This window comes from Gallus gallus, chromosome W (genome assembly GCF_016699485.2).
Source record: "Gallus gallus isolate bGalGal1 chromosome W, bGalGal1.mat.broiler.GRCg7b, whole genome shotgun sequence".
Classification (NCBI taxonomy): Eukaryota; Metazoa; Chordata; class Aves; order Galliformes; family Phasianidae; genus Gallus; species Gallus gallus.
The window spans coordinates 163,308-177,151 of record NC_052571.1 but is presented as its reverse complement, the minus strand read 5'-3'; the positions used below and the strand labels follow the sequence as shown (position 1 = coordinate 177,151).

The following is a 13,844-nucleotide window of genomic DNA, read 5'->3' as shown; positions in this document are numbered from 1 at the left end:
CATCAGACCCAATAGAGCCCCATAAGCCCCAATAGGACCCCACAGAACCCCATAGGACCCCATAAAGCCCCCTTCCAATCCCATAGGACCCCATGAAGACCCCATAAGGCGCCACAAAGCCCCAATAGGACCCCGTAAGACCCCATAGGACCCCAAAGACTCCGTGGGACCCCATAAAGACCCCATAAAGACCCCATAGAACCCCATAAGTCATCATAGACCCCCATAAATCCCCCATAAGCCCCCATAGAACCCCATAAATCCCCCATACGCCTCTATAGGACCCCATAAAGACCCCATAAGACCCCATAAAACCCCATAGGACATTATAGGACCCCATAAAGCCCCCATTGGACCCCAATAGGATCCCATAAGACCCCATACGACCCCATAAATCCCCCATAAGACCCCATAGGACCCCATAGGACATCATAGTACCCCATAGGACCCCATAAAGCCCCCATAGGACCCCATAGGACCCTATAAGGCCCCATAGGACCCCATTAATCCCCCATAAGCCTTAATAGGACCCCATAAAGACCCTATAAATCCCTCATAAGCCCCAAAAAGACCCCATAGAACCGCATAAAGACCCCATAAGACCCCATAGACCCCATAAGCCCCCATAAAGCCCCAATAGGACCCCTTAAGACCCCATAGGACCCTATAAATCCCCCATAAGCCCCAATAGAACCCCATAAAGACCCCATAAATCCCCCATAAGACCCCATAGGACCGCATAAAGACCCCATAAGCCCCCATAGGACCCCATACGACCCCATACGACCCCATAGGACCCCATAAGCCCCAATAGGACCCGTTAAGACCTCATAGGACCCCATTACCCCCCATAAAGGCCCCATAAGACCCTATAAACCCCTATAAGTCCCCATAAATCCCCCATAAGACCCAATAGGACCCCATAGGACCCCATAAAGTCCCCATAGGACCCCATAGAACCCCATAAGCCCCCATAGGTCCCCATAAGGACCCCACAGAGTCCCGTGGGACCCCATAAGGACCCCATAAGGCCCACATACAGCCCCTGCCCCATAGATTGTGTGGGGCTGCCCCACAGATCCGTCCTCGCCCCATAGATCCTATGGGGCTGCCCCACACATCCCTTCACCCCATAGATTCTGTGTAGGACCCCATAGAGCCCCGTAACGCCCCCATAGAACCCCATAAGGACCCCATAGAACCCCATAGGACCCCATAAAGACCCCATAAGACCCCATAAATCCCCCATAAGCCCCCATAAAGGCCCCATAAGACCCCATACAACATTATAGGACCCCATTAAGCCCCCATAGGACCCCATAAGACCCTATGAGACCCCATAGGACCCCATAAAGCCTCAATTGGACCCCATAGGACCCCATAAAGCCCCCATAGGACCCCATTAAGACCCCATAGTACCCCATAAAGACACCACAGAGTCCCGTAGGACCCCATAAGGACCCCATAATACCCCATAAAGACCCCATAAGACCCCATACAACATTATAGGACCCCATAAGCTGCTATACGCCCCCATAAATCCCCCATAGGACCCCATAAAGCCCCCATAATCCCCCATAAATCCCCCATAAGCCCTAATAGGACCCCATAGAATCCCATAAAGACCCCATAAGACCCCATAAGCCCCCATAAAGGCCCCATATGACCCTGTAGGACCCCATAAACCCCATTAGGACCCCGTAAGACCCCATAGGACCCTATAAATCCCCCATAAGCCCCCAAAAGACCCCATAAAGACCGCATAAATCCACCATAGGACCCCATAAAGACCACATAAGACCCCATAAATCCCCCATAAGACCCCATAGAACCCCATAAAGACCGCATAAGACCGCATAGTACCCCATAAAGACCCCATTAGCCCCCATAGAACCCCATGAGGACCCCATAGAACCCCATAGGACCCCATAAAGACCCCATAGGATCCCATAAAGGACCCATAAGCCCCAATAGAACCCCATAAGACTCCATATAATCCCATAAGCCCTCATAAGTCCCCATAGGACCCCATAATGACCCCATAGAACCCCATAAAGGCCCCATAGGACCGCATAGGACCCCATAAGGACCCCATAAGGCCCACATACAGCCCCTGCCCCATAGATTGTGTGGGGCTGCCCCACAGATCCGTCCTCGCCCCATAGATCCTATGGGGCTGCCCCACACATCCCTTCACCCCATAGATTCTGTGTAGGACCCCATAGAGCCCCGTAAAGCCCCCATAGAACCCCATAAGGACCCCATAGAACCTCGTAGGACCCCATAAGCCCCCATAAAGGCCCCATAAGGACCCCATAAGGACCCCATAAGACCCCATAGGACTCCATACAGACCCCATAAGTCCCTATACGACCCCATAAGACCCCATAAGGCCCCCATAAGACCCCGTAAAGACCCCAAAAGACCCCATAAGACCCCATACAACACTATAGGACCCCACAAACCCCAATAGGACCCCACAGAACCCCATAGGACCCCATAAAGCCCCCTTCCAATCCCATAGGACCCCATGAAGACCCCATAAGACGCCACAAAGCCCCAATAGGACCCCGGAAGACCCCATAGGACCCCAAAGACTCCGTGGGACCCCATAAAGACCCCATAGAACCCCATAGAACCCCATAAGTCATCGTAGACCCCCGTAAATCCCCCATAAGTTTCCATAGAACCCCATAAATCCCCCATAAGCCTCTATAGGACCCCATAAAGACCCCATAAGACCCCATAAAACCCCATAGGACATTATAGGACCCCATAAAGCCCCCATTGGACCCCAATAGGATCCCATAAGACCCCATATGACCCCATAAATCCCCCATAAGACCCCATAGGACCCCATAGGACATCATAGTACCCCATAGGACCCCATAAAGCCCCCATAGGACCCCATAAGGCCCCATAGGACCCCATTAATCCCTCATAAGCCTTAATAGGACCCCATAAAGACCCTATAAATCCCTCATAAGCCCCAGTAAGACCCCATAGAACCGCATAAAGACCCCATAAGACCCCATAGACCCCATAAGTCCCCATAGAACCCCATAAGCCCCAATAGGACCCGTTAAGACCCCATAGAACCCCATAAGACCCCATAAAGGCCCCATAAGACCCTATAAACCCCTATAAGTCCCTATAAATCCCCCATAAGACCCCATAGGACCCCATAAAGACCCCATAAGACCCCATAGGACCCCATAGAACCCCATAGGACCCCATAAAGACCCCATAAGTCCCGTGGGACCCCATAAGGACCCGATAAGGCCCACATACAGCCCCTGCCCCATAGATTGTGTGGGGCTGCCCCACAGATCCGTCCTCGCCCCATAGATCCTATGGGGCTGCCCCACACATCCCTTCACCCCATAGATTCTGTGTAGGACCCCATAGAGCCCCGTAAAGCCCCCATAGAACCTCATAAGGACCCCACAGAACCCCATAGGACCCCATAAAGACCCCATAAGCCCCAATAGGACCCCACAGAATCCCATAAAGACCCCATAAGACCCCATATGACCCTGTAGGACCCCATAAACCCCAATAGGACCCCGTAAGACCCCATAGGACCCTATAAATCCCCCATAAGCCCCCAAAAGACCCCATAAAGACCGCATAAATCCACCATAGGACCCCATAGAACCCCATAAAGACCCCATAACCTCCATAGAACCCCATAAGACCCCATAAAACCCCACAAGCCCCAATAGGACCCGTTAAGACCTCATAGGACCCCATAAGCCCCCATAAAGGCCCCATAAGACCCTATAAACCCCTATAAGTCCCCATAGATCCCCCATAAGACCCCATAGGACCCCATAAAGCCTCAATAGGACCCCATAAGACCCCATAAAGACCCCATACGACCCCATAAGACCCCATAGGACCCCATAAAGACCCTATAAATCCCTCATAAGCCCCAATAAGACCCCATAGAACCCCATAAAGACCCCATAAGACCCCATTGACCCCATAAGCCCCCATAAAGCCCCAATAGGACCCCGTAAGACCACATAGGACCCCATAAATCCCCCATAAGACCCCATAGGACCCCATAAAGACCCCATAAAGACCCCATAGGACCCCATAAGACCCCATAGGACTCCATAAAGCCCCCATAGAACCCCATAAGCTACCATAGGTCCCCATAAGGACCCCATAAGTCCCGTAGGACCCCATAAGGACCCCATAAGGCCCACATACAGCCCCTGCCCCATAGATTGTGTGGGGCTGCCCCACAGATCCGTCCTCGCCCCATAGATGCTATGGGGCTGCCCCACACATCCCTTCACCCCATAGATCCTGTGTAGGACCCCATAGAGCCCCGTAAAGCCCCCATAGAACCCCATAAGGACCCCATAGAACCCCGTAGGACCCCATAAAGACCGCATAGAACCCCATAAAGGCCCCATAAGACCCCATAGAACCCCATAGGACCCCATAAGACCCCATAAAGACCCCTTAAGGTACCATAGGACCCCATAAATCCCCCATAAGACCCCATACAACCCCATAAATCCCCCATAAGCCTCTATAGGACCCCATAAATCCCACATAAGACCCCATAAAACCCCATAGGACATTATAGGACCCCATAAAGCCCCCGTTGGACCCCATAAGACCCCATAAGACCCCATAGAACCCCATAAATCCCCCATAAGACCCCATAGGACCCCATAGGACATCATAGTACCCCATAGGACCCCATAAAGCCCCCATAGGACCCCATAAGGCCCCATAGGACCCCATTAATCCCCCATAAGCCTTAATAGGACCCCATAAAGACCCTATAAATCCCTCATAAACCCCAATAAGACCCCATAGAACCGCATAAAGACCCCATAGGACCCCATAGATGCCCATAAGCCCCCATAAAGCCCCAATAGGACCCCTTAAGACCCCATAGGACCCTATAAATCCCCCATAAGCCCCAATAGAACCCCATAAAGACCCCATAAATCCCCCATAAGACCCCATAGGACCGCATAAAGACCCCATAAGCCCCCATAGGACCCCATACGACCCCATACGACCCCATAGAACCCCATAAGCCCCAATAGGACCCGTTAAGACCTCATAGGACCCCATAACCCCCCATAAAGGCCCCATAAGACCCTATAAACCCCTATAAGTCCCCATAAATCCCCCATAAGACCCAATAGGACCCCATAGGGCCCCATAAAGTCCCCATAGGACCCCATAGAACCCCATAAGCCCCCATAGGTCCCCATAAGGACCCCATACAGTCCCGTGGGACCCCATAAGGACCCCATAAGGCCCCCATACAGCCCCTGCCCCATAGATTGTGTGGGGCTGCCCCACAGATCCATCCTCGCCCCATAGATCCTATGGGGCTGCCCCACACATCCCTTCACCCCATAGATTCTGTGTAGGACCCCATAGAGCCCCGTAAAGCCCCGATAGGACCCCATAAGGACCCCATAGAACCCCGTAGGACCCCATAAAGACCGCATAGAACCCCATAAAGGCCCCATAAGACCCCATAGAACCCCATAGGACCCCATAAGACCCCATAAAGACCCCTTAAGGTACCATAGGACCCCATAAATCCCCCATAAGACCCCATACAACCCCATAAATCCCCCATAAGCCTCTATAGGACCCCATAAATCCCACATAAGACCCCATAAAACCCCATAGGACATTATAGGACCCCATAAAGCCCCCATTGGACCCCAATAGAACCCCATAAGACCCCATAGAACCCCATAAATCCCCCATAAGACCCCATAGGACCCCATAGGACATCATAGTACCCCATAGGACCCCATAAAGCCCCCATAGGACCCCATAAGGCCCCATAGGACCCCATTAATCCCCCATAAGCCTTAATAGGACCCCATAAAGACCCTATAAATCCCTCATAAGCCCCAATAAGACCCCATAGAACCACATAAAGACCCCATAAGACCCCATAGACCCCATAAGCCCCCATAAAGCCCCAATAGAACCCCGTAAGACCACATAGGACCCCATAAATCCCCCATAAGACCCCACAGGACCCCATAAAGACCACATAAGACCCCATAAATCTTTCTAAGGCCCAATAGGACCGCATAGAACCCCATAAGGACCCCATAAACCCCCATAGGACCCCATAAGTCCCCATAGAACCCTATAAGCCCCAATAGGACCCGTTAAGACTTCATAGGACCCCATAACCCCCCGTAAAGGCCCCATAAGACCCTATAAACCCCTATAAGTCCCCATAAATCCCCCATAAGACCCCATAGGACCCCATAAAGACCCCATAGGACCCATTAAGACCCCATAGGACCCCATAAAGACCCCATAAGCCCCAATCGAACCCCATAAGACTCCATATAATCCCATAAGCCCCCATAAAGCCCCAATAGGACCCCATAAGACCCCGTAGGACCCTATAAATCCCCTATAAGCCCCCATAAGACCCCATAGGACCCCATAAATCCCCCATAAGCCTCAATAGAACCCCATAAGACCCCATAGGACCCTATAAATCCCTCATAAGTCCCCATAAGACCCCATAAAGGCCCCATAAGACCCTATAAACCCCTATAAGCCTCCATAAATCCCCCATAAGACCCCATAGGACCCCATAAAGACCCCACAGAGTCCCGTGGGACCCCATAAGGACCCCATAAGGCCCACATACAGCCCCTGCCCCATAGATTGTGTGGGGCTGCCCCACAGATCCGTCCTCGCCCCATAGATCCTATGGGGCTGCCCCACACATCACTTCACCCCATAGATTCTGTGCAGGACCCCATAGAGCCCCGTAAAGCCCCCATAGAACCCCATAAGGACCCCATAGAACCCCGTAGGACCCCATAAAGGCCCCATAAGACCCCATAGGACCCCATAAAGCCTCAATTGGACCCCATAGGACCCCATTAAGACCCCATAGAACCCCATAAGCCCCCATAAAGCCCCAATAGGACCCCATAAGACCCCATAGGACCCTACAAATCCCCCATAACCCCCATAAGACCCCATAGAACCCTATAAAGACCCCATAAAGACCCCATAAAGCCCCCATAGAACCCCATAAAGACCCCATAAGTCCCCATACGACCCTATAAGACCCCATAGGACCCCATAAGACCCCATACGACCCTATAAATCCCCCATAAGACCCCATAAAGACCCCATAGGAACCCATAAGACCCCATAACGCCCTATAGGACCCCATAAAGACCACATAAGCCCCAATAAGACCCCATAAAGACCCCATGAATCCCCCATAAGCCCCCATAAGACCCTATAAAGACCCCATAAAGACCCCATAAGCCCCCATAAAACCCCATAGAACTCCATGAGCCCCCATAAAGCCCCAATAGGACCCCATAGGACCCCATAAATCCCCCATAAACCCCAATAGGACCCCATAGGACCCCATAAATCCCCCATAAGACCCCATAGATCCCTCATAAGCCCCAATAGGACCCCATAAGGACCCCATAAAGACCCCATAAGCCCCCATAGGACCTCATAGAACCCCATAGGACCCATTAAGACCCCATAGGACCCCATAAAGACCCCACAGAGTCCCGTGGGACCCCATAAGGACCCCATAAGGCCCACATACAGCCCCTGCCCCATAGATTGTGTGGGGCTGCCCCACAGATCCGTCCTCGCCCCATAGATCCTATGGGGCTGCCCCACACATCCCTTCACCCCATAGATTCTGTGTAGGACCCCATAGAGCCCCGTAAAGCCCCGATAGGACCCCATAAGGACCCCATAGAACCCCGTAGGACCCCATAAAGACCGCATAGAACCCCATAAAGGCCCCATAAGACCCCATAGAACCCCATAGGACCCCATAAGACCCCATAAAGACCCCTTAAGGTACCATAGGACCCCATAAATCCCCCATAAGACCCCATACAACCCCATAAATCCCCCATAAGCCTCTATAGGACCCCATAAATCCCCCATAAGACCCCATACAACCCCATAAATCCCCCATAAGCCTCAGTAGGACCCATAAAGACCCCATAAGACCCCATAAAACCCCATAGGACATTATAGGACCCCATAAAGCCCCCATTGGACCCCAATAGGATCCCATAAGACCCCATATGACCCCATAAATCCCCCATAAGACCCCACAGGACCCCATAGGACATCATAGTACCCCATAGGACCCCATAAAGCCCCCATAGGACCCCATAAGGCCCCATAGGACCCCATTAATCCCCCATAAGCCTTAATAGGACCCCATAAAGACCCTATAAATCCCTCATAAGCCCCAATAAGACCCCATAGAACCGCATAAAGACCCCATAAGACCCCATACACCCCATAAAGCCCCAATAGGACCCCGTAAGACCACATAGGACACTATAAATCCCCCATAAGACCCCATAGGACCCCATAAAGACCCCATAAGACCCCATAAATCCCCCATAAGCCCAAATAGGACCCCATAGAACCCCATAAAGACCCCATAAGCCCCCATAGGACCCCACAAGACCCCATAGAACCCCATAAGCCCCCATAAAGCCCCAATAGGATGCCATAAGACCCCATAGTACCCTATAAATCCCCCATAAGCCCGCATAAGACCCCATAAAGACCCCATAGGAACCCATAAGACCCCATAACGCCCTATAGGACCCCATAAAGACCACATAAGACCCCATAAATCCCCCATAAGCCCCAATAAGACCCCATAAAGACCCCATAAATCCCCCATAAGACCCCATAGGACCGCATAAAGACCCCATAAGCCCCCATAGGACCCCATACGACCCCATAGAACCCCATAAGCCCCAATAGGACCCTTTAAGGCCTCATAGGACCCCATAAGCCCCCATAAAGGCCCCATAAGTCCCTATAAACCCCTATAAACCTCCATAAATCCCCCATAAGACCCCATAGGACCCCATAAAGACCCCATAGGACCCCATAGAACCCCATAAGCCCCCATAGGACCACATAAGGACCCCACAGAGTCCCGTGGGACCCCATAAGGACCCCATAAGGCCCACATACAGCCCCTGCCCCATAGATTGTGTGGGGCTGCCCCACAGATCCGTCCTCGCCCCATAGATCCTATGGGGCTGCCCCACACATCCCTTCACCCCATAGATTCTGTGCAGGACCCCATAGAGCCCCGTAAAGCCCCCATAGAACCCCATAAGGACCCCATAGAACCCCGTAGGACCCCATAAAGGCCCCATAAGACCCCATAGGACCCCATAAAGACCCCATAAGACCCCATAGATCCCCCATAAGCCCCCATAGAACCCCATAAGACCCCATAAAGCCCCAATAGGACCCCATAAGACCCCATAGAACCCCATAAGCCCCCATAAAGCCCCAATAGGACCCCGTAAGACCCCATAGGACCCTATAAATCCCCCACACAGCCCCCATAAGCCGCTATAAGCCCCCATAAATCCCCCATAAGACCCCATAGAACCGCATAAAGACCCCATAAGCCCCCATAAAGGCCCCATAAGACCCCATAAGACCTTATAAGTCCCCATAAAGACCCCATAGAACCCCATGAAGACCCGATAAGACCCCATAGGACCCCATAATTCCCCATAAGACCCCATAAACCCCAATATGACCCCATATAACCTCATAGGAGCACATAGAGACCCCATAGTCCCCCAGAAGACCCCATAAACCTTAGTAGGACCCCATAGGACCCCATAAGACCACACAGGACCCCATAGCCCCCATAGGACCCCATAAATCCCCCATAAGCCCTATTAGGCCCCCATAGGCCCCATAGGACCCCATAGGAGCCCATAAATCCCCCATAAGACCCCAAAAGGCCCCATACAGAGCCCATAAACCCCAATAGGACCCCATAAAGTCTCCATAAATCCCCCTTAAGACCCCATAGGACCTCATACAACCCCATAGGACCCCATAGAACCCCATAAGCCCCCATAGGTCCCCATAAGGACCCCACAGAGTCCCATGGGACCCCATAAGGACCCCATAAGGCCCACATACAGCCCCTGCCCCATAGATTGTGTGGGGCTGCCCCACAGATCCGTCCTCGCCCCATAGATCCTATGGGGCTGCCCCACACATCCCTTCACCCCATAGATCCTATGGGGCTGCCCCACAGATCCGTCTGCCCCATAGATTCTGTGTAGGACCGCATCGCACCCCATACACCCCCATAAAACCCCATAAGGACCCCATGCAACCCCGTAAGATCCTATAAGGCCCCATAAGACCCCACAGGGCCCCATAAATCCCCCATAGGACCCCATAGGACCCCATAAGACCCCATAAAGCCCCCATAGGCCTTCATAAATCCCTTATAAGCCCCCATAGAGCCCAATAGGACCCCATAGGACCCCATAAAGCCCCCATAGGACCCCGTAAGACCCCACAGGACCCCGTAAAGCCCCCATAGGACCCCATAAACCCCAATAGGACGCCATAAAGCCCTTGTAGGACCCCATAAATCCCCCATAAGCCTCAATAGGACCCCCATAAGACCCCATAGAACCCCATAGGCCCCCCATAAATCCCCTATAAGACCCCATAAAGCCCCCATAAGCCCTCATCGAACTCCATAGACCCCCTATAACCCCCATAGGACCCCATAAGACCCCATAAGCCCCCGTAGGCCCCCATAAACCCCAATAGAACCCCGTAAGACCCCATATACCCCAATAGGCCCCCAGAGAACCTCATAGGCCCCCATAGAGCCCCCATAGGACCCCATAAATCCCCCATAAGCCCTCATAAGACCCCATAGGACCCCATAAAGCCCCCATAAGGCCCCATAGGACCCCATAGGAGCCCATAAGCCACCATAGAACTGCATAGGACCCCATAGGACCCCATAACACCCCATAGGATCCCATAGGAGCCCATAAGCCTCCATAGAACCCCATAGGACCCCATAGAGCCCCCATAGGACCCCATAAACCCCAATAGGACCTAATAGGATCCCATAAGCCTCCATAGAACCCCATAGGAGCCCATAAGACCCCATAGGCCCCCATAAATGACCTATAAGCCCCCATAGGACCCTATAAGCCATCATAAGACCCCATAAACCCTAATAGGACCCCATAAAGCCCCCATAGAGTCCAATAGGACCCCATAAAGCCTCCATACAGCCCAATAGGACCCCATAGGCCCCCATAAGACCCCATAAGACCCCATAAACCCCAGTAGAACCCCATCAGACCCCATAAGACCCCATAAAGCCCCCATAGGCCTTCATAAATCCCCCATAAGACCCCATAAGACCCCATAATCCTCCATAGAGCCCAATAGGACCCCATAGGCCCCCATAGAGTCCCCATAAGACCCCATAGGACCCCATAGAGCCCCCATAAGCCCCAATAGGACCCCATACAACCCCATAAACCCCAATAGAACCCCATAAAGCCTCCATAGGACCCCATAAATCCCCCATAGGACCCCATAAATCCCCCATAAGACCGCATAGGACCCCATAAGACCCCATAAAGCCCCCATAGGCCTTCATAAATACCCCATAAGACCCCATAAGACCCCATAATCCTCCATAGAGCCCAATAGGACCCCATAGGCTCCCATAGAGCCCCCATAAGACCCCATAGGAGCCCATAGAGCCCCCATAAGCCCCAATAGGACCCCATAGGACCCCATAGGCCCCCATAGGACCCCATAAGCCCCCATAGGACCCCATAAACCCCAACAGAACCCCATAACCCCATAACATTCTCCCCCCCGCAGTGCCGGCCGTGCTGGAATCCCAAACCTTATGGGGTCTGCAGGCCGTGGGGCGCCGACCCCAAAGGCGAAGTCCATCCCACAGCCTTATAGGGCGGCCTTATAGGGCGGCTGGACGCCGTGTGTAGGGTGACGGGGGAGCACGGCCTGGAGGACCCCATACATCCCCCATAAGCCCTCCTAAGGCCCCATAGGACCCCATAGGATCCCATAAGCCCTCATAAGACCCCATAAGACCCCATAGGACCCCATAGGACAGCATAGAGCCCCCATAGGACCCCATAAACCCCAATAGGATCCCATAGGACCCCATAAATCCCCCGTAAGACCCCATAAGACTGCATAGGACCCCATAGGACCCCATAGGCCTTCATAAGACCCCATAAAGCCCAATAGGACCCCATAGGACCACATAGGACCCTATAGAGCCCCCATAGGACCCCATAAGATCCCATAAACCGCAATAGGACACTATGGGAGCCCATAAAGCCCCCATAGGACCCCATAAGGCCCCATAGGACCCCATAAATCTGCCATAGGACCCCATAGAACCCCATAGGACCCCATAGAGCCCCCATAGGATTCCATAGGACCCCATAACGTTCTATGAGACCCCATAGGAGCCCATAAGACCCCATAAAGCCCCCATAGGCCTTCATAAATCCCCCATAAGACCCCATAAGACCCCATAATCCTCCATAGAGCCCAATAGGACCCCATAGGCCCCCATAGAGCCCTCACAGGACCCCATAGAGCCCCCATAAGCCCCAATAGGACCCCATACAACCCCATAAGACCCCAATAGGACCCCATAGGACCCCATAGGCCCCCATAGGACCCCATAAACCTTAATAGAACCCCATAACCCCATAACATTCTCCCCCCCGCAGTGCCGGCCGTGCTGGAATCCCAAACCTTATGGGGTCTGCAGGCCGTGGGGCGCCGACCCCAAAGGCGAAGTCCATCCCACAGCCTTATAGGGCGACCTTATAGGGCGGCTGGACGCCGTGTGTAGGGTGACGGGGGAGCACGGCCTGGAGGACCCCATACATCCCCCATAAGCCCTCCTAAGGCCCCATAGGACCCATTAAGACCCCATAGGACCCCATAAGCCCTCATAAGACCCCATAGGACTCCATAAGCCATCATAAGACCCCATAGAACCCCATAGGACCCCATAAATGCCCCATAGGACCCCATCAGACCCCATAAACCGCAATAGGACCCCATAGGAGCCCATAAAGCCCCTATAGAACCCCATAAAGCCTCCATAGGACCCCATAAATCCCCCATAAGACCCCATAAATCCCCCATAAAGCCCCCATAAGACCCCATAAGCCCCCATAGAGCCCAATAGGACCCCATAAGCCCCGATAGGCCCCCATAGGCGCCCATAGAGCCCCCATAGGACCCCATAGAGCCCCCATCCAGCCCAGTAGGACCCCATAAACCCCCATAGGACCCCATACAGCCCAATAGGACCCCATAAGCCCCCATAGGACCCCATAAACCTTAATAGAACCCCATAACCCCATAACATTCTCCCCCCCGCAGTGCCGGCCGTGCTGGAATCCCAAACCTTATGGGGTCTGCAGGCCGTGGGGCGCCGACCCCAAAGGCGAAGTCCATCCCACAGCCTGGGCGGCCTTATAGGGCGGCTGGACGCCGTGTGTAGGGTGACGGGGGAGCACGGCCTGGAGGACCCCATACATCCCCCATAAGCCCTCCTAAGGCCCCATAGGACCCCATAGGATCCCATAAGCCCTCATAAGACCCCATAGGACCCCATAGGACAGCATAGAGCCCCCATAGGACCCCATAAACCCCAATAGGATCCCATAGGACCCCATAAATCCCCCGTAAGACCCCATAAGACTGCATAGGACCCCATAGGACCCCATAGGCCTTCATAAGACCCCATAAAGCCCAATAGGACCCCATAGGACCACACAGGACCCCATAGAGCCCCCATAGGACCCCATAAGATCCCATAAACCGCAATAGGACTCCATAGGACCCCATAAAGCCCCCATAGGACCCCATAAGACCCCATAGGACCCCATAAATCCGCCATAAGACCCCATAGGACCCCTAGAAGCCCATAGGACCCCATAAATCCCCCA

At 53.3% G+C, this 13,844-nt stretch overlaps 1 protein-coding gene across 1 annotated transcript in view; it reads left to right on the top strand.

The window, feature by feature from the left end:
- The window catches only part of LOC121108182 (unconventional myosin-Vb-like), a 137,047-nt gene that overhangs the window by 95,608 nt on the left and 27,595 nt on the right, over nucleotides 1–13,844 (top strand). The gene's annotated exons all lie outside the window — the stretch shown is intronic.